Source organism: Sturnira hondurensis, unplaced genomic scaffold, assembly GCF_014824575.4.
Source record: "Sturnira hondurensis isolate 20B ecotype Veracruz unplaced genomic scaffold, ASM1482457v3 Scaffold0000652, whole genome shotgun sequence".
Taxonomy (NCBI): domain Eukaryota; kingdom Metazoa; phylum Chordata; class Mammalia; order Chiroptera; family Phyllostomidae; genus Sturnira; species Sturnira hondurensis.
Window position 1 is genome coordinate 177,816 of NW_028073283.1, and position 25,305 is coordinate 203,120.

A 25,305-nucleotide genomic window follows, 5' to 3' on the forward strand; every position below is an offset into this window, starting at 1 on the left:
CCGCGATTGTCTGGTTCGCAGGCCCGCGCTCAATCCACTGAGCTACACCAGCCAGGGCTGGAATTTACTTATTTTTTTAAAAATTTTTATTTTAATTGTTGTTCAAGTACAGTTTTCTGTCTTTTACTTCCATCCCAGCCCAACCCCCCCAACACCGTCTCTTGAAGAGACTTTCCTTTCGCCACTCTATATTCTGGAGAATAAAAGAACAAAAATGGTATGACAAGAAAACAAAATATAACAAAGGAACTAACAATACAAAAACTCATGGATATTGAGGGAATGGAGTTGTGGGGGAGGGTGAAGTGAGTAAATAGGGTCACATATATGATAACGAAGGAAACAAGAGTTTCAGTGATGAGCAAGCCACAGAGATATACAGGTATCGAATTACTATGTTGTATGCCTGAAATTTAAATAATGTTATTAATCAATGTAACCTCTATTTTAAAAAGAAGGAAGTACTTGTTGTAAAAGATATCTACATTTGTAAGGGAAATCTCCATTTGTAAGTGTGTCTCCCCAGTGGTATCAGGAAGAGGGAGAGTATTGATCTTATCTCTAGAAAATGCTATCAATGCTGAGGGCAAAGACTTCATCTGCATAGCAACTTTACCCTCCTTAACTGTACTTTTCCTATTAAGCTCCCATAACTGACTGCCCACCCCCAACAAAGTCTTACATCTCCAGCTGATGGTGGTAAAGTGCCTTCAGCCATTTTGGGGACTGACTTAGTTTTCCTGTGTCTCTCCCTTGTATACAGGATGTATACATGTTATGAAACTTCTGTTTGTCTCCTGTTATTCCATCTCATGTCAATTTAATTCTCAATCCAGCCAGAAGAACTTAAAAGGGCAGAGGGGAATTTCTCCTCCTCGACGTTATATTACAGTGTTATTGTAAAGACCAAATTGGAATCACGTTTGTAAAAATACTTGGTAAGGGAAATACTACTTGGTACGTATGTTTGTTGCTATTTACCAGCCCTCTTATAAAGAGAATGACTTCTTTTTGACAACCATTGAAACCAAATGGACCAAATGAAAAATTCCCAACTTATTTCATAATCAATAAAATATCAATGAAAACATTAGTAAGAATTGTTTTCATTTGTCAGATGAAGAAAAAGTGATCATACTCAATATTTGCAGACGCTTCTTCCCCTCTGCAATGTTTTTAAGCTGTGTTGATGGTAGTATAAATTGATGACCTTTGGGGAGGACAATTCAGTAATTCTCAAAGTAAGAGTGTACCTTAAGAAGACTTTCCTAAAGGTATGACAGGACTAACGCGTGTGTATTGCAGCATTATTTATAATAGCAAAAGTTTTGGAAATAACCCAATTTCCCCTTAGTATTAGATTAGTTAAGTGAATTGTAGTAAATCTACATATATATATATATTTTAAAAAAGAGAATGACTTCTTTTAAATGGGAAAGCATTGATGCCACCACAATTAGTATAATACAAAAGATAAACCAAGAGTAGAAAGCATTTAATTATTATTATAGTATTTGTTGAGTATGCTCTTTATGCTAAGTGCTGTGATATAAACCTGGTCTCATGTATTTCTTGCAGCAGCTCTGTCAGCTGGAGAGTGAGGAAAGAGCACATCAGGAAATGAGAACAACGTGCAAGAGGTGCAAGAGGGAGAGGGCCCATTTCAATAGAGTTGCAGGTAAAATACTGAGTGCTCAGCTCAATTGGAATTTCAGGTAAACAGCGAATGATGTTTTAGTAGAAGTATGTCTTGTATAATATTAGGGGGCTTACTTCTACTAGAAAATACAGGGTCCAACACAAATAATGCCCATTTTTATTACAAAATCATAAGCATGTCATTCTGTAACATAACACTATCATACTCAAGCACACCATATGACATTTTAGGTGAAATGTTCAAATTAAAACTATAAATTATTACACCCATATCATCACCGAGCCCACCATATTCAAACAGGCCTTAACTTCTGCTGGACCCTGTATTTGTCGTTCATCTGAAATTCAAATTTACGGTAACTGGGCATTCAGTATTTCTATTTGCTAAATCTAGTAACTCTAATTTAACAGACTGAAAGAAGGCCAGAGTGGCAGGATTAGAAAAGGTTAAGAGGGAATATGGGGCAAGAAGAGGTCAGAGAGGTAGACAGACCAGAGACCATGCAGGACTTCTGGAAGCCTGAAAGGGGACTTTGATCTTTGTTTTAAGGGTAGTGGGAAGCTATCGAAGGGTTTTTAGGTAGGACAGGAACTTGGTCAAGTTTGGATTTTGTAGTAGTGCTATAACTGCAGGGCGAAGACTTCACAGAGGAAGCAACTAAAGTTCAAAGAGGCTAACTTGCTAGCTGCAGCCAAGCCAATTAGGTGACACAGTAGAGACTGGAATCTAGCTCCAATTCCAAAGCCTCTTCTCTGCACTGAAATGGGAAGATGGCAGGGGCAGGTGAAAAGATTTTAGGAAAATACTATGGAATGTACTAGAACCTAGACGGTATAGATTTATTGAGGATATTGAACAACAAGAAAAAGAGAAAGAATTATTGAGGATACCTGCATATTGACAGCCATCGAGGTGTCTTTTGTTCTGTTAATGAGGTGACTTTTGAAAAGCCCTTAGGGTGCAATCACCAAAGGCCCCTGATTTCATCGGTCTTGCATATGTAATGAGGCTGCCATAAAAATCTAAAAAGGACAGGTGGGGTTCAGAATTTCCAGACAGTGAACACCTGGAGATTCTGGGAAATTGGCTGGAAGAGAGGGTGTGGAAGCTCTGTGTCCTGTGTATCTCTTTCATTTGGCTGTTGGTGAGTTATATCCTTTAAAAAAAAGAAATGGTAATCTAGGAAGTAAAATGTTTCTCTGAGTTCTGTGAGCTGCTCTGGGAAATTAATCCTGAAAAGACTGTTGGAACCTCTAATCTGTTGGTGGTAGGTCAGAAGCATAAGTGACAATCTGGATTTATATTTGGCATTGGAAAATGGTGGGAGGCTGTCATTCTTGTAGGATTGAGCCCTTAACCTATGGGATCTGACACTATCTCAGGTAGACAGTATCAGAACTGAGGTAAACTGTAGAACAGGCAGCTGGTATCATGGAGAATTGCTTGGTGTATAGAAAGAGCCTACCACTGGAATTGGTGTCAGAATTGTAGATATCCTTAATAAATGTCTTTCTAATTCTGTTCTCAACCTAGTAAAAATGCTATTGAGAAAAATTTAAAGCTCTGTGAATAACCTGAGGAAGCCAAGGAACATAAACTTCAATGCAAGCAAGGAGTATTTCTTCCTTACTGTTGTATCCCATTTCTGGAATAATGCCTACTACATAGTGGTAATCACTATGCTCTCAACAAGTAGTAACTACTACTGTTACAGAAAACAACTCAGCAGCTTTTGGGTGTACAGAGTGGAACTTTATTTACTCATGTGGACCTAGAGGAGGCAGTCTCCAAATTCTGGGCCCCGATCAGTGGGGAACAATTGCTTATATAGGGTGAGGGGGCGATCTGTCGCTCAGACCATTACTTCTGGCGAGAAAGCAGGAAGCAGCTTACAGAAGCAAGAAAGCAAAACTGCTGATAGGAGTTAATATGAAATTCTTTGTTCTTAACTTCCCAGTTACTTAGTTACTTGCTGTCCCTCATCCTGTTGATTCAGCTGTGAGCCCCATCCTTGGCAGGCTATTAGCCATTACATTCATCCTATTGATTCAGTGGCTAGCTCCCTTCCTGGGCAAGCCACTACACTACTTTTATATATAAAAATGCATCAAAATGCATATGACAATGAAATGCTAGTCATACTTTGAATCTTTATGAAATGGAATATTAGAGAATCATATGGTAATTCCTCAAATGATTTCAGTTAATTTTGAGTGCATATAAATGTGAGGCTTCCTAAATTATAACCTGGTCTATTTAGTCCAACTGCAGTCAGTAGGAAAATGTAACTATTAACTTGTGTAAGAAAATGAAATTGTATTAAATAAAAAAAATTTAAAAAGTGAAATTGTGTTATCTATTTGGGGACTAGATATTGAGAGCCTACTTACTGACATATTTATAAAGTAGAGCTATTATTTCTTTACTTTTATTGGCTTACAGCAAGCTTTCCAGATATCAGATAAATAAGCAAAGGGAATACCCAAACCTGTTTCCTGTGTCTTGTTGTAGTATGATACATAGTCTTTTTTTCTGAGGGTGAGGAAAGAGGTAGTACTTATGTCATAAATGCTTTAAACCAAAGAATGGGAGTTGAAGTTGCCTCATCTTTATGGAAATGTGAATCAGTGAGTTTATTGCAGTATTTGTGTTTGTAACAAAGAACATTCCCTATTGAGGTAGTATAATACAAAGAACACTGGATTTGGAGTAAGAAGACTTTGGTTCTACTACTTACTGTGTGACTCTCTACCTGTAGCACAGGATAATAACATCTTATCTCGTAGGATATTAGGAAGATCAAAAGGAAATGATGGGCATTTGTTCATTCATTCCTTCCAAAGCTATTACTAAGTTACTCATAGATTATGTGAGGTATTGTGTACTTGGTGCTGGATATATAAAAATGAACAAAACACTTTTCTGGCCCTGATGTAATTTAGAATCTAATGGCAGAGATAGCCAATATATAAGTAAATATGTGTTTACAAAGGACTCTGAAGTGTGCTGTGAGAGAACAGGAGAGGGAGGACCTGGTTTAATTAGGATGAGCAGAGAAGGCCTCTCTAAGGACGTAGGATAAAGAATGAGAAAGAAAGGGCCTTGGCTGATATGGTTCAGTGGATTGAGTACCAGCCTGTGAACCAAAGGGTCACCAGTTCCATTCCCAGTCAAGGGCACATGCTTGGGTTGCAGGCCAGGTCCTTAGTAGGGGATGCTCGAGAGGCAACCACACATTGATGTTTCTTGTTCTCTCTTTCTCCTTCCCTTCCCCTCTCTAAAAACAAATAAATGAAATCTTTAAAAAAAATGCATGAGAATGGGATTGGGCTATCCCTCACCTAGCAGTGACAAAGATTGTGTGAAGGTTGTGAAGCAAGCAAGACCTTGGAATGTTGTAGAAACTGAAAAAGAAGCAGTATGATCAGAAAATATTAAGTTGCAGAAAGTTAATGCAAGATGAGGTTGCAAAGGCAGGAGGATCCATGTCTTCCTGGCCACAGTCGGCAGCACAGCCGGGATACTGTTCTAAGTGCAAAGTCCTAGGACAAGAAGGTTTGGCATGTTTGAGATAACAAGGGGATGCCAGTGTGACTTGAACCTAGTGTTAAGTGAATGGGAGGTTTGTGAGGACAAGGAGTTTGGATTTTTTTTATATGTAAATGCCTCGGGCTAATCTTTGGAGACACTGATGATGAAGGTTAGCTCTAGATGTAAAGTCTTCAAAAAAAGGTAGTGTAGGGAGAGAAATAGTACAGGTGGAAAGGTCTAACCTTTGAGGGGAGAGAAGTTCACCCACTGTAAGTGGAGAAGACAAAATGTATGCATATAGAGATCAGCTGATAGATTTGGTGGTGGGGCAAAGGGGAGGGCCCACCCATATGGTAGGAGTACCCTTTCAATGAAGTATTGTGTGGGGAAAGATCATCAGGTTAGAAGGCAGAAGAGAGTGGTAGGAGAGGTCTGACAGAAAAAATATATAAAATAATTTTCTCAGGTAGTAAGTTTAATAGAGAAAAGTAGATTTCAAACAGGCAGCAGTTAGCCCTGACTGATGTGGCTTAGTGGGTTGGGTGTTGTCGTGGCTCGATTCCCAGTCAGGGCACATGCTTGGATTGTGGGCCAAGTCCACAGTTGGGGGTGTTCAACAGGCAACTGATCAATGTTTCCTTCCCTCTCTTTCTCTCCTCCCTTCCTCTCTTTCTGCAAATAATTTTTTTAATCTTTAAAAATTATTAAGGTTGTCTGTTTCCTCCAAGAACATTCAGCTGCTCAGGTGCAAATTCAGAGCAGGCAAATGGTTGAATTTATCCAGGATCAAGAATTTGCCAGATGAGCTTACTGACAGGGAGAGGTTATAATGATACATCATTAAATCTGCTGGACAGAAGATGAAAGAATGGCAGGCTTAATGTATTGGTGTCTAGATGAAGTTCTTCCACTTAGTCATTAAACAAATAATTTGAGGGGTTAATAAATGTAACATAGGGTGGAAATATTAAAATTAAATATAAAAATTATTAAAGTTAAATAAAATATATAGCTAAATAAAAAAGACTGATGGACCAGATAGGACAAATTCTAATATAGTATTGATTTGGTATGGTAAGGGACAAGTAGAAAAGGTAAAGGGATCGTTAAGGACAGCAGGAACATTTATTTTTTGGTGTATTTGGAAAAAAGCTTTTAAATCTTTCAATATATTTCATATGTGACTACACAGTTTTTCATCTTGCCTTTTTCAGCTGGCTTCCAGCTTAAATACTCCCAGTAGAAACTAGCTTCACCATTCAAAAAGTTCTGTCATTCTTGGCTATGACCTTTTGCTTTTGGCCTCCATGGAGCGGGTCCAGGAAATAATTTTAGAATTAACTGCTTAAATTCTCCCACTGATAACTGTTGAGCTACCGCTAGTTCATAACTATTTCATTAGAAGAAACCAAGATACGGTACTTAATGATGTTTATCAAAATGTTGGAAAATTTGTATTGCTATAATCAGAAACAGCTTTTACTTCATATGAATTGTTAATAAGAAGTTGAGTCCATACTTGGTATTTGTGTAGAACTCTCCTATATAAAAGCACTTTCCTATACTTATTAACTTAAATATTCATAAACTCCTGCCATGTGCCAGGCTAAGCACTACAGACATATTAGCAAACAGAACCCTGAAGTTCCTTGCCTTCAGGAATCTTACCTTCATTCCTATGCACAGACCTTATGATTGGGTAGGGAAGGTGTCATGATCTACTTTTAAAGATGTTGAAATAGAAGCTCAAATTAGTGGACTTGGACTAGGTATAGTCCTCTTCCGAACTTCAATTTTGTACCACATTCCTTCTGCCACGTGCCTAAATTCATTCCATTTGTGTGTATTTATTTGTGTGGGGGTTAGCTTAAGGTTATCCAGCATTATTTATATCATTAGAATACAGGGTCTGGCACAAATAGCACCCCTTTTTTATTATAAAATCTTTTAAAAAACACATAATTCTATAACATAACAATACCAAACTCATGTACACCATATGACATTTTAGGTGAAATGTTCAAATTAAAACTAAATTATGGCACTCATATTAGTATCCTACCAACCACACTCAAGCAGGCATTACTTCTGCTGGACCCTGTATATATTGTACTTTGTGATTTAAATTATGCTGCAAAAGGTACGGGTGGTGGTGGTGAGAACAGACAAGCCTAATCACGTACAACAAAATACTTGGTCTCCTGCCCCACCAGTCCAATCTTCAGCACATTCTCATCCTAGGAGCCCATTATGTGTCTTCAACCCACTCTCACCAAGGTAGTAATCTATACCCTTGTCCACTTACCTCCTTACCTACCATCAACTCTATTGCCGATTTAAGCAAATTCATCTTTGTTTTCCTTTCCTACTAATTTCCCTAGCCCACTGTTTGCCAGATCTTATCCGAACCTCACATAGCTGAGAACTACCGGAGGATAAACAAGAATACATCTGACCAATAAAATTCCACAGGGCAGTACTCTGGGCAAGTGTTCAAGTGCTGCTGCCTGACTAGAAGCCACATTGATGCATTTTTGAGTCTCTCATGCATCTTAGCTAAATCCTATCTCAATGTAAGAAACATCCAAACCTGTATGAATTTTTATGAGTTTATTTGAGCCAAACTGACAGCAATTGCCCGGAATCAAAACCTCCACGGATTGAGAAAAATGTTCTGGAAAGTGTCAGTTTTATCACTTATTTTATACATTAGAATCAAAGATGTAAGGGGAGTACAATAATCCATTAGTGATACATTTGGGAGGTGGCAGAAAGGGAAGTGGGGAACTCTCTGGGATTGGTTAAAAAGTAAAATGATAGACACTTCTTTTACATTGGTGGATACAGGATATTTACCACTCAGCAATTAACAGGATAACAACAATGAGGGGATTTGTGGTCTCCCTCTGGTATCTGTGCTTTGAGGGGTGGGTAGTGGAGGAAGGAAATTTGTTATTCCGAAGGCTTTTTTTTTCAGGTATATTATCCTAAGTACAGAAGACAACAAGCCAGGCTCAGTTAAAAATGAAGATTGACCTTTGTTAGGGAAAAATACTGCCCTAGGGCATGCATACCTCCCATGAACTGCTTTTAGTTATAACGTTTTTAATAATCAGGCCATCCTATATAGTTATTTTAGGTTTCGGTTTGTAAGGCCTCAATGCAGGCCTCCCCTGAGCTTGTCAGGTTTAGTATGTGGCCCCTTTTCATCCACACCTATCAATCTGATCTGGGAGTCTCATTCTTTGCCTTTCCTATTTTTCCACTGTTATCACTTAATTCAGCCCCTGGCATGCATATACTCTTAACTCCCTTGCTTTCTCTCACTTCTTTTATTCACTTGGCAAAATCACAAACCTAGTAACTTTCTACTTCCTTGATGCATATACCCATTCATCAAAAGAGGCTAGAGAAAGCCACATGACCACAGTGCCTGGTATCACTTGATTTTGACCACAAAACTCAAGTGAGAACCTTAATGCTGTCCTCCCCGTCTACTCCCTCCTTTATCTGGACTTTTTTCTTGAAAAAAAAATTTGATTTATTTTTAGACATGGGAAGGGAGGAAGAAAGGGAGTGAAGCATCAATGTGTGGTTGCCTCTCACGCGCCCCCTATAGGGAACCTGGCCTGCAACCCAGGCATGTGCCCTGACAGGAAATTGAACCAGTAACCCTTTGGTTCACAGGCCTGCACTCAGTCCACTGAGTGACACCAGCCAGGGCTGGACTTTTTTCATACTTCCTCCTCAAACCCCTTACACCACTACCCCCATCCTCACTCTCAACTAAGAACTTTGCTTCCTGTATCTGCATAGTACTTCAGAGTTTACAAAGTACTTTTGCGTGACTTTTTTTGACTTAATCTCTCTTCTACACTAGGAAATGGCTACTTTGAGCACCATTGTTCTTTTTTTTCTTTACCTTTTTAAAAATCTTTTTTTAAAGATTTTATTTATTTATTTTTAGAGGGGAAGGGAAGGAGAGAGGGAGAGAGAAATATCAATGTATGGTTGCTTCTCGTGGGTCCCCTGCTGGGAACTGGCCTGCAACCTAGGCATGTGCCCTGACTGGGTATCAAACCATGGTTATTTGGTCCGCAGGCCGGTGCTCAATCCACTGAGCTAAACCAGCGAGGGCTAAAATCATTTTTTACATGATCTGAGGGGTGGGGAATGCTGGAGGGTTTGGGGGGCAGGGTGGAGGAGGATAAAGGGGTAAAAATTGAGAAAACTGTAATAGCATAATCAATAAAAATACTTAAAAATAAATAAATAAATACATGTTTCCACATGGTCAAAAAATCATTTTTATTGTTATTCTATTACAGTTGTCCCAGTTTTCCCCCCTTTGCCCCTTCTGCCCATCCCACCCCAGCAGTATTGTTCTTAAGAACAAATAACTTTGGGTTGTTCTGTTGGTTCTAGTGTTTAGTTTACCTGTGTGCAGTTCAGAAGTCCTTACCACTTAGCACAGATCAATTTGTGCTTGTGTTTCTCTTTCTGAAAAAGGAGGCTACTCACACCTGCCATCTTCACTCACTCACAGGATCTTGGTGTGAGCATTTGTCTGTACTCTGATCCCTTTAAATCTCAGAGCAAAAAGAAACAGGCTTGCCATCCACATTCTTTGCCAGATTAATGCATAGCACTGTGAAAAGATTTCTTGGACAGGAGCTTCAGTGATTACATTTTTTGACTCCGAAGTATGCAGTCTGCAGTTCGATAGTCATGAAAAATACCATTTGTACTGTAGTCTAGCTTCTACTTAAACATTAGTGTGCCATGTTGTTAATAGCTCATCATGTATTAAATTAAAAAGTTCAGAGCAAATAAAATAAGGATGAGCTTTCATTTTTTTTAAAAAAAATTTATTTATTTATTTATTTTTAGAGGGGAAGGAGAAAGGGAGAGAAACATCAATGTATGGTTGCCTTTTGTGCGTCCCCTGCTGGTAGTTAGCCTGCAAGGAACCGGCCTGCAACCCAGGTATGTGCCCTGACTGGGAATCGAACCGCGATCGCCTGGTTCGCAAGCCCGCGCTCAATCCACTGAGCTACGCCAGCCAGGGCTTGAGCTTTCATTTTTTAAAAGCATTTTTGGGGGGTTTCTTTAGTGTGAATGCTAGGTGTTAACACTTTGATAGGTGTTAAATGACTTGATGATAGAAATTCGGTCTATACTACTTTTCAGGAACATATCTTTTGTGAAAAGTGAGCTAGGCCTGTACAGGCAGGCCCTGATTTTTCTCACCTTGATGTTCCTGGAAACCATGTCATAAAATGGATCATGTTTTCCCACAGGGGCAATATTCTAATTGGGGGTTGTGTTCCTGACCAAAGGCTCAGCATCAAATAAGTCACAGACATAATCAACAATGTGGCATAAAAGCAAAGATATAGGAACTACAAATCTAATCATTTAAACTAGTTAAAAATTATGCTCCAAGTCCTAAGAAGTGGATAGAAATGTAGTATATGCAATTATACAAGAGACATCAATACATTACTAAGTGTGTGTACACTTAAGTATAGCCCAAATGTATAGTAAATTTTGTTTTACAATAACCTGCTAGCCTCAATAAAGTCTATTTTTAGAAAAAAATCAATAATTTCTTTTGCTATCCTGTAATACAGAAGCTCTTGTGGGGTCAGGGATAGTGAGTGAGTGATGTAAATGATCTAGCCTTGGTTCCCAAACCAGTGCATCAGAATCAACTGAGGAGCTTTCAAGATGCAGATTTCTGGCGCTGAACCCAAGAGATTCTGAGGGGGGTAGGGGGAGAATACGTAATAAAAAATTTCCTAGGTGATTGTAGTACAAGGCCAAGTTTAGAACCCTAGGCATGAATATGTCAGAACTATTTTTCTTTTTCCTCCCTTTGTGTTTTTCAGCAAGCTGATAACATTCAGATATTTTCCACTGTCCGTAAAATTTGTGCAGATAACAGGTTTAACAAATATTTCCAAGGTGTTTCTTCCATTGAAAAACATCTCAAAAAGGAAAGTGTCTTGAAATTTGAAAAACATTTCAGTTAAGTGAGGATTAACTTCACATGTCTCTGCTCACCCACTCCTGGTTCTAGCTGTGAATAATCTCAGGGCTTGCCAGAAACGTGTGCTGTTAAATCATATCTTAGAAAGTGACAGTTTTTTGACAGCCATCACAGTTCCTCACAGCAGATTGGGAAGTGATAAAAATTGTTGTCATTAATCACTACTCTTTTTAAAAAGTTGCTGCTCATGTCACCTGTTAGAGATGTTTGTATAAAGTCTTTCCCTAGTAAAAGTTCCATGAACACCAGAGCTTACATAGCCTTTATTAGCCTTTATTCTCTGCTGTAAATCCTTACACATAGAAGGAACTCAGCAAATATTTATCTAACAGTGAATTATAGCATCTCCCTTAATTGGGAACACAGGCAGAAGATGCTATTTCCTGGCTACTGGTTGTTTACTTTTGAGAATATCTTTCTCTAGACAGGTTGTGTTCAGAGATCTGACATGTGAACTGCATTTTATGACCATAGCATTTAGAGCTGAGGGCTACTTAGATAATGTCATACACTTAACTCTTTGTTAAGATGAGAAAACCTACTGCTGTAGAGCTGAAACTAATCCAAAATAATATTGAATATAAACTGAAATTTTATTTATTTTTGTTTTTTTAAAGATAAGGTTTTTAAAGAGAGGCAAAGGAAGAGAAGCATCAATGTGTGGTTGGCTCTTGTGTGCCCCCTACTGGGGACCTGGCCCACAACCCAGACATATGTCCTGAACTGGAATCGAACCTGTGACCCTTTGCTTGTCAGTCTAATGCTCAATCCACTGAGCCATGCTAGCCAGGGCTGTAAACCATAATTTTAAAAGAAAATATAATAAAGGAAAATAAAATGGGATCATGAAAAAAAACCCAGAAAACCAAGGCCTATCTTTCTCTAGATAGGTTGTGGATGCTTTGTTTAAGGTTACCATGACAAGCTTTTCTCCTTTTTATGTTTTTCCCCCTTTTTTCCTCTTTATCATATATTTGAGCACCTGCTATGTGCCAGCTTTAAGTAGCTACTGGTTGGTTTCTTCCAGGATGAAAAAGGCAAAGTCCCTTTCTGAAAAGGGGTAGAGTTGCAGAATAGTGCTATGGATGTTTGAGGATAGTGAAGAAAACTTGAAAAACTTGTGGTAGGTATCTGCACTGACTGGTGTGGCTCAGTGGATTGATTGCAGGCCTGTGAACTGAAAGGTTCAATTCCAGGTCAGGGCACATGCCTGGGCTGTGGGCCAGCTTTCTGGTGAGGGGTGTGAGGGAAGCCACCTATAGAAGTTTATCTCCCTCTCTATCCCTCTTTCTCCCTCTTTCTTCCCTTTTCTCTATAAATAAATAAATAAAATCTAAAAAAAGAAGAGTTTTGGTAGAGAGTGAAAAGAGTATGTTGACCAGAGAAAACAGCAGGACAGGTGAATAGTGTTCAGGGCCCTGCTATAGGTAATGATTTTTTAAAAGATTTTGTTTATTTATTTATTTTTAGAGAGAGGGGAAGGGAGGGACAAAGAGGGGAAGAAAAATCAATGTGTGGTTGCCTCTCATGACCTCCCCATTGGAGACCCAGCCCACAACCCAGGCATGTGCCCTGACTGGGAATTGAACCAGCAACCCCTTGGTTTGCAGACTGGTGCTCAATCCACTGAGCCAGACCGGCGAGGGCTGATTTTGATTTTATGAATTGAAACCAATCTGTCTCTCCGGTAACTTGGCTCTATCCCTGGATATTAGATACTAGTGTGCAGACTGTGGGCAGTAGGAATGATCAGTGGTTGGACTTCAACTAAATAAGTACAAAAGCATTATCCTCATCAACAGTGACAATGTAGTGAGTGAAGCAAGAGTTTGTGGTTTTGGCAATAGTGTTAATGTAGTGATGATATAAAATTGAAGTTGGATGAGGAAGGAAGTAAAGGAAGTTCTCATGAATAGAAACAAAGCAGAGGGTGCTGGATAAGTGAACTGAATATCTTAAATGGAAGGAATGGTGATCATAGGTGTAGTTGAACCAGCAACCTGGGAAGGTTGTGGTCAGAGAATGCCATGTTTGAATTCATAATTTTAGAACTGACAGGTCAATATTAGATGTGCTGTACCAAACTTTTATTAAGTTGTCATTCTTTTATATTGTTGATTATTATGTGTCAGTTACTGTTGTAGTTACTGGGCATAGAGTAGTGAACAAAACAGACAAAAATCCCTGTCCTCATGGAGCTTATATGATAGTGGTGGAGGTGAGGGGTGGAGGGGCAGGAAAAGGGACCGGGAGAGGAAGAGAGAGAACAAAAATAGTAACAATGATTACAACAACAACAGCTAACACATTAGAGCACTTAATACGTGCCAAGCATTGTTTAGGTACTTTACATATAAATTCCTTGCATCCTTAAAACATCTCTATGAAGTGGATTACTATTCTTCTATTTCACAGATAGAAAACTGAAGTAGAGGTTAAATTAACTGCCCAAAAGCATAACATGAGAAATGGAGTCATCACAATTCAAACCTGGGTTGTCCATGCTGTAGACTCTATGTTCTTCACTGTTATGCTACAGCAAATAAGCATGATCTATAACATGTTAGATGTTAATTTAAGCACTATATTCAAGGAGCAGTAAGCCAATTTATTTGAAATATATCAGGGAGTAAATACTGAAGGACAGAGCAGAAGAAATAGATTGGGCTTATACTATGGAAGGACTTGAATGTAAGATAGGAGTGCCTGCTGAATAAAATGATACTGGAAGCCATCAAGGATGATCACATGATCAGTGCCCCATTTTATAAAGGTAAACAGTAGTGAGGAGGCCAGGAGAGGAGGTCAGATTTACCACTGAACATTTATTAAGAATATTGGCCCTGGCTACTGTCATTCAGTGGATTCAGTGCCAGCCTGTGAACCAGAAGGTTGCAGGTTTGACTCCCAGTAAGGGCACATGCCTGAGTTACAGGCCAGGTGCCCAATAGAGGGCACACAAGAGACAATCACACACTGGTGTTTCTTTGCCTCTCTTTTTTCCTCCTTTCCTCTCTCTCTAAAAATCAATAAATAAAATCTTAAAAAATATTGTGAGAAAAGTCAAGAGGGCTCTATGATCAAGCAGGTTGACTTGGCAATTAGGAAGCCAGTGGTGACCTTAGAGAGCGGTGGTTCACTAAAGAGGCCAGAGTAGAGGCCAAATTCCAAGGCATTTAAGAAAGATACTTTCTTTCAATAAGCTTAACAAAATAAAAATGCTGAGACCCTTTTGCCTAGTAATCCCACTCCTTGGAATTTATCTTAAAATAGTGGTTCAACAAAAAAATTATAGTAAACAAATACATGAATGCAGGAAGATGCCCATTTCATTGTTGTCAGTAATAATAAAACACTGTGAACTACATGATATGTCTAACTATAGAAAAACAGCCCTGGCTGGTATAGCTCAGTGGATTGAGTGTGGGCCTACAACCCAAAAAGTTGCAGTTCAATTCCTAGTCAGAGCACATACCTGGGTTGCAGGCCAGGTCCCTAGCAGGAGGTGCATGAGAGGCAACCATACATTGATGTTTCTCTTCCTCCCTTCCTCTCTATCTAAAAATGAATAAATAAAATCTTTAACTAAACAAGAAAACAAGTTAGTAATTTCTGATCTATTAAGAAAATAAGAAATATTCTAAATAATGTAAAGAAACAAGAAAAATGGTGTTAAATAGATAAAAATCAAAATATAAATTTAAAATTGAGCTATTATGTTCTGATGGTAGGATTATGTTTGTGGCTTTATTCCCTCTAATATACTTCAAGAAAAAATAGCTCATTCCAATAAATTAAGAGAAAAGTAAATATTTAGCACAATGACAAGAAGAGCATTGAGAGCGTAGCTTGAAGGGGAAACAGGCTTTGAGGAAATGTTTTTCAGAAGAAGCCTGAGTAGGTGCCAAGACAACGGATATAATAGCAGAGAAGCAGAGCTGAAAAATTCACACATCTTTTTTACTGCAACAACTAAGTTAACATATACACTCTGAAAGTTCTTCCAATTCTTCAGAGAATAGACTTTGAATAGCCTAGAATAGCTATCCTAGAGATGACAATTCAACATGTCTCTTATGAACACTAATAAAGATCCCACCCTCCACCTAACAACTGCTTGATTCAGACAATAAATTTTATAGTAAAATGGAGAAACATGGAAGAAACAGCTATAGAACATTATTAGCTCTCATGAATTGCCTCACTTCAATAATTTTACTTCTAAATTATTTCTTTTTATGAACAGAGTGAAAATTGGCTGGGTGTGGGATGTATTTTTACTACCATTTAAAATATGTCCTGACTGGTGTGGCTGGGTGGATTGGGCTTGAGAACTCTAGGGTCACCAGTTGGATTCCTGGTCAGGGCCCCTGCCTACATTGTAGGCCAGGTCCCTGGTTGCAGGGCATGCAAGGGGCAAGCAACCGATTGATGTTTCTCTCCATCCCTACACCTCTCTGTAAAAATAAATAAAATCTTTTTAAAAATTTAAAAAACTAAAAATAAAATAAATTGGTCCTGGCTGGGTGGCTCAGTTGGTTAGAGTGTCATCCCATATACCAAAAGGTTGCAGGTATGAGAGGCAGCTGATTGGTGCTTCTCTCTCAGTGTTTCTCTCTCTCCTGTCCCCTTCCTCTCTCTAAAAAAATCAATAAACATATCTTTGGGTTAAACAAATTTTTAAAAAGAAAATAAACTGACGAACAAAATAAAAACAGAGGCAATTGATACAGAGGCAGCTGTCAGTGGGGAGGGTGTTGGGGGACTGCATTAAAGAAGAAGAACCCTGGCTGGTGTAACTGAGTGGATTTCGCATGGGCCTGCGAACCAAGGGTTGCTGGTTTGATTCCCAGTCAGGGCATGTGCCTGGGCTGTGGGACAGGTCCCCAGTGGGGGGCACTCGAGAGGCAACCACACATTGATATTTATCTACCTCTTTCTTCTTTCCTTCCTCTGTGTCTAAAATGAGTAAATAAAAATCTAAAAAAAGGAAGATTTTTATGAACCAATGTCACCCCAATAAATTCAACCCATTTATTCCATGGAACACTTTGTGATTTTCTGCTCCTTCTCCCCAGACTAAATTTAATCTCATTTCTTTCAACTCTCATGTTATCTTATTTATGCTTTACTGACATGCCTTACCTTCCTTGGCCTTTCTTTTTAGTCATTTATATCTTACTTACCAAATATTAATTTCCTAAAGCACGGACTGTGTGTTACTCATTTTTATATTCTCTGTGGTGTCTAGTATAGTGCCTTGGAACATGGTAGATGCCCAATAAACATTTGCTGATTGAATTGAATTGAACCTGGTCTTCTGTTTATAGACTTCATTTTATATGACTTTTCAGGATTCTAAGTCATGCTTCCAAAGTATTAAATCTCTGAAATTTATTTCTTAGATATTCTGAATGTTCAAGCTGAGAAAACTATCCTTTTTTTCCTGCAGTTGCAGAAGAAGTACATTTGTCTCAATCAATCCTTGTTCTAATTACCTAAGGACTTCGTACTGGATCATAAATGGTTCTGATGGTCAAGGGGAGGGTTTATCAAATATGGTATCATATAGCTGGAATGCAGTGGTCTGATAGCCTCACCTCTAAGAACTAGGATGGAGAAAAAAGACTTTCAGAAGATAAGGTATGTGTCACAGAATCCATGTACTTAAGCTCATGCACTTTATAGGGTAAGCTCCTTAAATCCTCATTCATAATTTATTTACCTGTCATGCCTAAATCATGATTATTGGATTTCCCAGCCAACAGCTGTGGAGAGGTAATTTAGAATTGTTAGAAAGGCTCATAGAGGATAGTAGGTGGGAGGAACAGCTGACTGTAAGGAAAGAGTCAGAAAACCAATAAAAAGGCCAAGGAGTCCAAGCAGTGTGGGATAATAGCCCTACATCACTCCAATAGGCCTTAAGGGCATCATTGCATTATAACAGTGCAATAATTGGTATTCCAAATAATGACCCAAATTCATTAAAAAAATTAAATTGTGAGTATCCACCATATTCCACTTATGAAGATAAACAGTGAGATTTCTGTCCAACAGATTAAATAAAACAGGTTTGGCCCTGGCTGGTGTAGCTCAGTGGATTGAGCGCAGGCCTGAGAAGCAAAGGGTCACGGGTTCGATTCCCAGTCAGGGCACATGCCTGGGTTGCAGGCCAGGTCCCCAATAGGGGACACATGAGAGGCAACCACACATTGATGTTTCTCTCCCACTCTTTCTCCTTCCCTTCACCTCTCTCTAAAAATAAATAAATAAAAGATTTTAAAAAACCAGGTTTGTTTGTAAAGTATTAAGCTGTCAAGTAGCTGGACAACTTGGGTAATGCATTCCTGAGTAGTTACGGATAAGCAAGGTTTTCCTGCACTTGGCATCTACTGGTATATTCTAGTTCAGGTCCCTCTAACTAGAACTGAAATACAATGGTGAGGCAGCATGAGGCAGTAAATCCATAAAGATGAATTGTTCATTCACACTACATTTGTGACATAGGAAATACTTTATACAACAGATGCTAACTGATAGAAATGTATGCTCAGTCATGTTAGTATTTATTTGATAAGAAATGCCATTTATTTAGCTTTGCTTGTTTATTCAGTGACTGTGGCATGGAATTTTATTAGATACTGTAGAACTGTCCCTCTCTAGTCACCAGAATGTTGAGAGAATCTGAGTTGGAGTAAGATTGGGTCAGAACTTGGAACTTAGCTTGAGGGCAGTGAAGATGGAAAGAAGTCTTTATTTTGGAAGGTTTTCAATTCTAAACCTCTTGGTTTTGTTTATTTTATTTATATATGAGTGCTAGAAGACAGGTGATTCATAGTCTGACAATATTCATTACTTATTTAACTTTTTTCCCCAAAACTTTCATCTTCCTTAAATTCTTTCTCAGTGACTGCCCAGGGAGAGAGAGAACCAAGAGAATTTCCTGAAATGGAACCATCTAGATAGAACTGATGTGTTTCTGAATAATGGAGGAAACTAAAATTTAATTTTAAAAGTACTATGATACTAAACAGCTCTTACATTTGAAATAAATTATTCAACTAATTTTTTATTCTCCCTTGGAGCCAGTTAGCAAATAATTTTTGTGTTGTAGCAAGATTATAGCAAATGATTTCATGGGAACATTTATTCAAATGTTGTATTTTGTTAGCTGATAATATCTGGACATTTATGACATAGAAGCAAGTACAATAAATATTTGAGTGAATAGATTTAGGACCTAGATAATTTGTTTTTATTTAAAATTTTTTTCTTCTTCCATTGATTCCAGAGAGAAGAGAAGGGAGGGAGAAAGAAAGGGAGAGGAACATCAGTGCGAGAAGAAAACATTTACAGTTGTCTGCTGCATGCCCACTGATATGGGACCTAACCCAGGCATGTGCCCTGACCAGGAAACCTAACCTGCAACCCTTGAGTTTGCAGGATGATGCCCAACCAACTGAGCAACACTGACCAGGGCCAGGACCTAGATAATTCAGAAGAATCATTTTAAAACTTGGATTAGCTATGACATCTAAAGGCAGCATTTTAGGTCATCTTGTAACATACAAGTCAAGATACAGGGAAACAGATTTTCAAAATTAAGAACTTATGCAATGTGTTTTAGAAATAACTTTATTACTAAGAATAATTCACTTCTGGCTGGGTAGCTCCACTGATTAGAGTGCAATCCCCATATGCCAAGCTTGCAGGTTTGGCCCCTGGTCACAGCCCATACAAGAATCTCTTGGACATGGTGATTGCTAGGGGGAGGGGTGGTATAAGTGGACTAAATGGTAACAGGAAAAATACAATAAAGATTGAAGATTAAATTTTTTAAAAGAACCAATGAATGCATGGGTAAGTGGAACAACAGATCAATGTCTCAAGTCAATAAATAAAATTTAAAAATAAATAGGTTTCTAACACCCCCACCCAAATATTTTTGGGTATGTTTACCCTCTTGAAAAAGTCACAAGAAGATTTTTATTGTTGCCAATGTAGATCAAGATTTAGCCCTGGCTGGTATAGCTCAATGGATTGAGCACAGGCCTGCAAAACAAAAGGTTGCAGGTTTGATTCCCAGTCAGGGCACATGCCTGGGTTGCAGACTGGGTCCCCAGTGGGGGCTCATAAGAAGCAACCACACATTGATGTTTCTCTCCCTCTCTTTCTCCTTCCCTTCTCCTCTCTTTAAATAAATAAGTAAATAAATAAATAAAATCTTAAAAAAAGAATTATTAACCTCTACAAACTAAACAACCAAACTGGAGTCAGTTTAGAAGGCTATGGTGTATTATATAAATCCTACAAATTTCCTATAATCACTACAAATCACCTTTAAAATTTTTATGAATTCATTTAGCAATAATAACAAACACAATGAATGTGAACATAAATAGAATTTTTTATGAATAATAGCTATAATTTCTACTGCTTCATCAAGAACATTTTTTAAATTTTGTTTTGGTTGGAATCATTTTTAATAGTTAAATACAGAAGTGAGCATTGAAATAGCATTTCTTTTTTTCACAAGTGCACGGTGGTAAAGAATACAAAGGCTTATAGTCTGGCACTCTGACTTAATCCATGCCAAGGTGCCAAATTTTATACAGCACTGCTTTTATTTTATTTTATAAGATTTCATAAGTTTCTATTTATTTTTAGAGACAGGAAGGGAGACAAGAAATTGAGAAAAATATCAATGTGTGGTTGCCTCTTGTGCACCGCCCCCTTCTGGGGACCTGGTCTGCAACCCAGGCATGTGCCCTGACTGGGAATGGAACCGGCGACACTTTGCTTTGCCGGCCAGCACTCAGTCTACTGAGCCACACCAGCCAGGGTGACATTATGTAAATATAAGCTATGTAACTGCTGATGCAGCATTGTAAAATGATTACCACAGTGAGGTTAGTTAATACGTTTATTACCTCACATAGTTGCCATTTTTTTATGTGTGTGAGGTGAGAACTTCAAAGATTTGCATTCTTAATAACTTCCAACTGTACAAGTTAGTACTGTTAACGATAGTCCCCAGAACTTAATTTCATAACTGGAAGTTGGTACCCTTTGACTACCACCACCCATTCCTACTCCCCACCATCCCTGAAAACCACCAATCTACTCTGTTACTATAAGTTTACATAATTTTTATTTATTTTATTTTGTTTAAAGATTTTATTTATTTATGTATCTTTAGAGGGGAAGGAGAGAGGGAGAGAAACATCAATGTATGGTTGCCTTTTGTGCGTCCCCTGCTGGGAGTTGGACTGCAGGGAACCGGCCTGCAACCCAGGCACGTGCCCTGACTGGGAATTGAACCTTGATCCACTGGTTCGCAGGCCTGTGCTCAATCCACTGAGCTACACCAGCCAGGGCAGTTTACATAATTTTTAGATTCCACATATAAGTGAGATCATTCAATATTTGTCTTTCTATGACTTATTTCATTTAGCATAATACCTTCCATGTTCATCTAGGTTGCCATAAGTGGCAGGATTTCCTCTTTTTTATGGCTGAATAACATACTGCATTTTCTTTATCCATTCATCCATTGAAAGATATTAGGCTCTTTCTATGTCTTGCATATTGTAAATAATGCTGCTATAAACATAAGAGTTGTAGATATTTCTTCAAGATAGGGATTTAATTTCCTTTAGCTGTATACCCAGTAGTGGAATTGCAGGATCATATGGTAGTTCTATTTTTAATTTCTTGAGGGGAACCTCCATATTGATTTTCATAGTGGCTGCACTAATTTACTTTCCATTAATAGTGTACAAGGGTTTCCTCTTCTCCACATTTTCACTAGCATTTGTTTGTTGATTTGTTGATGAGGTGGTGAGATAATATTTCATTGTGGTTTTGATGTGCTTTTCACTGGTGATTGATGATGTTAAGCCTTCTCATATACCTGTTGAACATTTATGTTTTCTTTGGAAAAATCTGTCTTTGGGGCCTTTGCCCATTTTTAAATCAGATTGTTTTTATTTTATTTTTAATGCTATTATCAATGCAATTATGTTTAAATTTTATTTCCAACTGTTTGTTACAAGTATAGGCAAACAACTAATTTTTTAATGGCCTTGCGTCCCACAGGCCTGCTGAATTCACTTATTAGCTCTAATTTTGTGTGTGGATTTCTTAAGATTTTTCAAATATGTCACCTGTGGCAAGAAATAGCTTTATTTCTTCCTTTCCAATTTGGACATTTTAATTTATTTTTATTGCCTAGTTTAATAGTTAGAACCTCTAATAAAATATGTAATAGAAATGATGAGAGCAAACAACCTTGGTCTGTTGCTGTCTTTCACCACTGAATATGATATGAACTCTGGGTCTTTCCTGAGTATACTATATCCAGTTCAGTCTCCTTACATTCCTGATTGAGTGTTTTTTATCATGAAAGTGTTTTGAATTTTGCCAACATGTTTTTATGTCTTTTGAAATATTCATGTTTTCCCTTTTATTCTCTTCATATGGTATATTTCATTAATGGTAAACCTTGCATTCCTGGGATAAATCATGCTTGGTCATGGTATATAATCCTTTCTGTATGTTGCTGGATTTAGTTTGTTAGTATTTTGTTGGGGATTTTATGCCTATATCTGTAAGATATTGATCTGTAGCTGTCTTTTCTTGTGATGTCTTTGTCTGGTTTTGGTATCAGGGTAATATAGACTTCATAGAATAAGTGGGGAAGTTTTCCTTGTTCTTTTGTTTCATGGAAAATTTAGTGAAGAAAGGGTGTTAACTATTCTTTAAATATTCATTAAAATTCACCAGTAAAGCTATCTGCACCTACGCTTTTCTTTGTGAGCTTTTAAAAATGTATTACTAATTTAATCTCTTGTTAGAGTACAATTCAGATTTTCAATGTCTTCTTCAGTTAGTTTTGATATTTTTGACTATCTAAGGACTCAGCTAAGTTATCTAATTTGTATATATGCAATGTTTCTTTATAGTGCTTTTAAAAATATTTTATTTATTTTTTAGAGAGGGGAAGGAAGGAAGAAAGAGATGGAGAGAAACATCAATGTGGTTGCCTCTCCCACACCCTCTACTGGGAACCAGGCCCGCAAACCCAGGCATGTGCCCTGAATGAGTATTGAATCAGTGACCTTTTGGTTTGCCAGGAAGTGCTCCATCCACTGAGCCACACCAGCCAAGGCTATACTGCCTTTTTATATCTATGTAGTCAGTAGTAATACCTCCTCTTTCATTCCCAATTTTAGTTACTTGAGTCTTATTTATTTATTTATTTATTTACTTATTTATTTATTGCTTCATCAGTCCAGCTAAAGTGTTGTCAATTTTGTTCATCTTTTCAAGGAATATAAAATTACATTGCAAGAAAAGAAGCATCAAATTAATGATTAGAAGGCAGCTACATAGCTTCTGTATAACTGGCAGTGTGTGTTCTTAGCCACATGTTTCTTAAAGTCTTAGAACCTCAGTTGGCTCATTTATAAAACAAGGTGATGAGACTTGCCTCATATTTGTCTAAGGTTAGGTGAAATAACATATAAACTCTCTAGCACCATAACTATTTATGGTAGATTTTCAATGAATGTTCATGTCCTTTTCTTCTACACCATTGTACAGACCTCAGTGTTACCACATTCTTTGGTTCCTGGGTCAAAATCAATCAGGTAAACATGCAAAATGACTTCTCTTTTAAAGCTTGAAAATGTATTTTTCCCCACACTGTGTGCCTGCCATAGAACCAAGATGATACTCATTCTCACTAAGACATAGGAACACACCACTTTCAGAATGTAATTGGTTGAAGCAATGATAGTTTTGTATTAATCACAGATGAGTCTGAAAGCACAACTGAGATCTTAATCACCGTGTTCTACATTCTTTTCATCTTTTTCTCATCTCATCATGATTGTAACACTGATGATAGGAAAGCTTTCCATCCCCTAGGGTTCATGTCAGTCGAGTTTCCAGGAGCAAACTCTCATCTCAATAGGTGTTCCCAACTGCAACTAAGAGATTTTTTCCTGTGGGGTAGACAGTATAGACTCCTTAATGGATGCTAATTCATTCTTAAGAAACGTGCCCTGGCTGGTGTGACTCAGTGGATTGAGAGCTGGCCTGGAAACCAGAGGGTTACTGGTTAGATTCCCAGTCAGGGCACATGCCTGGGTTGCAGGCCAGGTCCCCAGTAGGGGGTGTGTGAGAGGCAACCACACAATAATGTTTCTCATTGATGTTTCTCTCCCTTTCTTTCTCCCTCCTTTCACCTCTCTCTAAGATAAATAAATAAATAAATAAATAAATAAATAAATAAAAATCTTGGACAGAAAAAAAGAAACCTTCCTTAACATCAGAGAATATGAAAACATTTGAAGTGTAGTAATATTTGGTACATAAATAATCTTATGACTGCCCTGGCTGGTATGGCTCAGTGCTTTGAGTGCTGGCCTGGGAACCAGAGGATCGTTGGTTTGATTCCCAGTCAAGGCACATGCCTGGGTTATGGACCAGGTCCCCAGTACAGGGTGCACAAGAGGCAACCACACATTGATGTTTCTCTCTCTCTCTTTCTCCCTCCCTTCCCCTTCCTCTAAAAATAAATGACTAAAGTCTTTAAAAGTAAAATAAAAAAGAGGAATCACTTTTATATATCTGTACAAATAATAAATACCCATTTGGAAAAAGAAAGAGAAACCTATCTTAGCTAGCTCATGTACTTTACTAGCAATGTGATCTCAGGCAAATGATTCAACTTCTCTGAGCTTCAATTTTCCTGTGTATGACATATGGGTGGTGATAAGAGGGTGCTTGTGGAGTTTTAGTAACACAGGTTTGTAAAGTACTTAATAGACTACTCAGCTAATTGTAAGGAATCTTTGTCAAAATAACTTCTCCGACCCATCCGGGTGTTTCGCCAATTGCATTTATAATTTTGGATTTTGGAGTATTTGACCTTAAATCTTGTTTAATTTTTTGAAGATTTGTATGAGCTAAGTTACTACTGGTAACAAAGTAGGCTTGCTTGCCTATTCTATAATTGCAACAAGCTCTGCCATTGCTGGTCTCCTTTTTTGGTTCCAGCTCAGCCCATGCTAATGCCCCAGCTAGTGTCCCTTACTTTGTCTAGGATGCCTCAGGGCCCCAGTGCAGCTAGGCAAAATGGTGTCTTGCCAGGAAAAATAGACCCTGTAGGCTGGCACATTGTTCTGAAGACAGGAAATGAATCTCAATAGATGAACAGACTTGCACTGGAACAGGCAGAAGATGGACTTCTGCTTTAGTAATGTTACCAAAAATATTGTCGTGGGCCCATAGGCTCTTATAACTGGAAGATGCTTCAAAGATGATCCAGTTCCATTCAGTATTAATGATAGACATTTGCTGAGTTTTCATTGTATGGCCAGCACAGTGATGAGTGCTTACCTGCATCATTTCATTTAATCGTCCCAATGACCCTTAGAAGTATCCTATTGTTATCTGCATTTTTATAAATGCGGAAACAGGTTCAGGGAGGTTAACTCATCTAGGTCTTCATAGCTAAGGAATCAACAGATTCAGGGTTCAAACACAAGTGTCATTCCAGAACTTCATTCCTCTATACACTACAGTACCTCTCCTTCCCTTGTAGGTATCCCTTCTATAGTATTCGTGAAATATTATTTGGTATTCTTGAATATTTTCAAGGTGGTCAGTTTACCATTCTTCAAAAAAAGAGATTTTTATTTTTTAAAATAAAGAGAGAGGGAGAGAAACATCAGTGTGTGGTTGCCTCTCACGCACCCCCTACTGGGGACCTGGCCCACAACCAAGGCATGTGCTCTGACCAGGCCTCGAATCAGGGACCTTTCGGTTTGAGGGATGATGCCCAGCACACTGGGCCACACCAGCCAGGGAAATTTACTGTTATCTTGAGGCAGCTCTTTCTATTTATTTGACAAATTTAGTGGCAAAGGGGAAAGATGTTGAGCTAAAATCTGATTCTTTGTAACAACAAAATCATTGACTGTTAGAGAATGAGGGACTGGAAGATTGTGTCTTTCATTCCTTTCATTTTAGAGATGAGAAATCTCAACCTAAG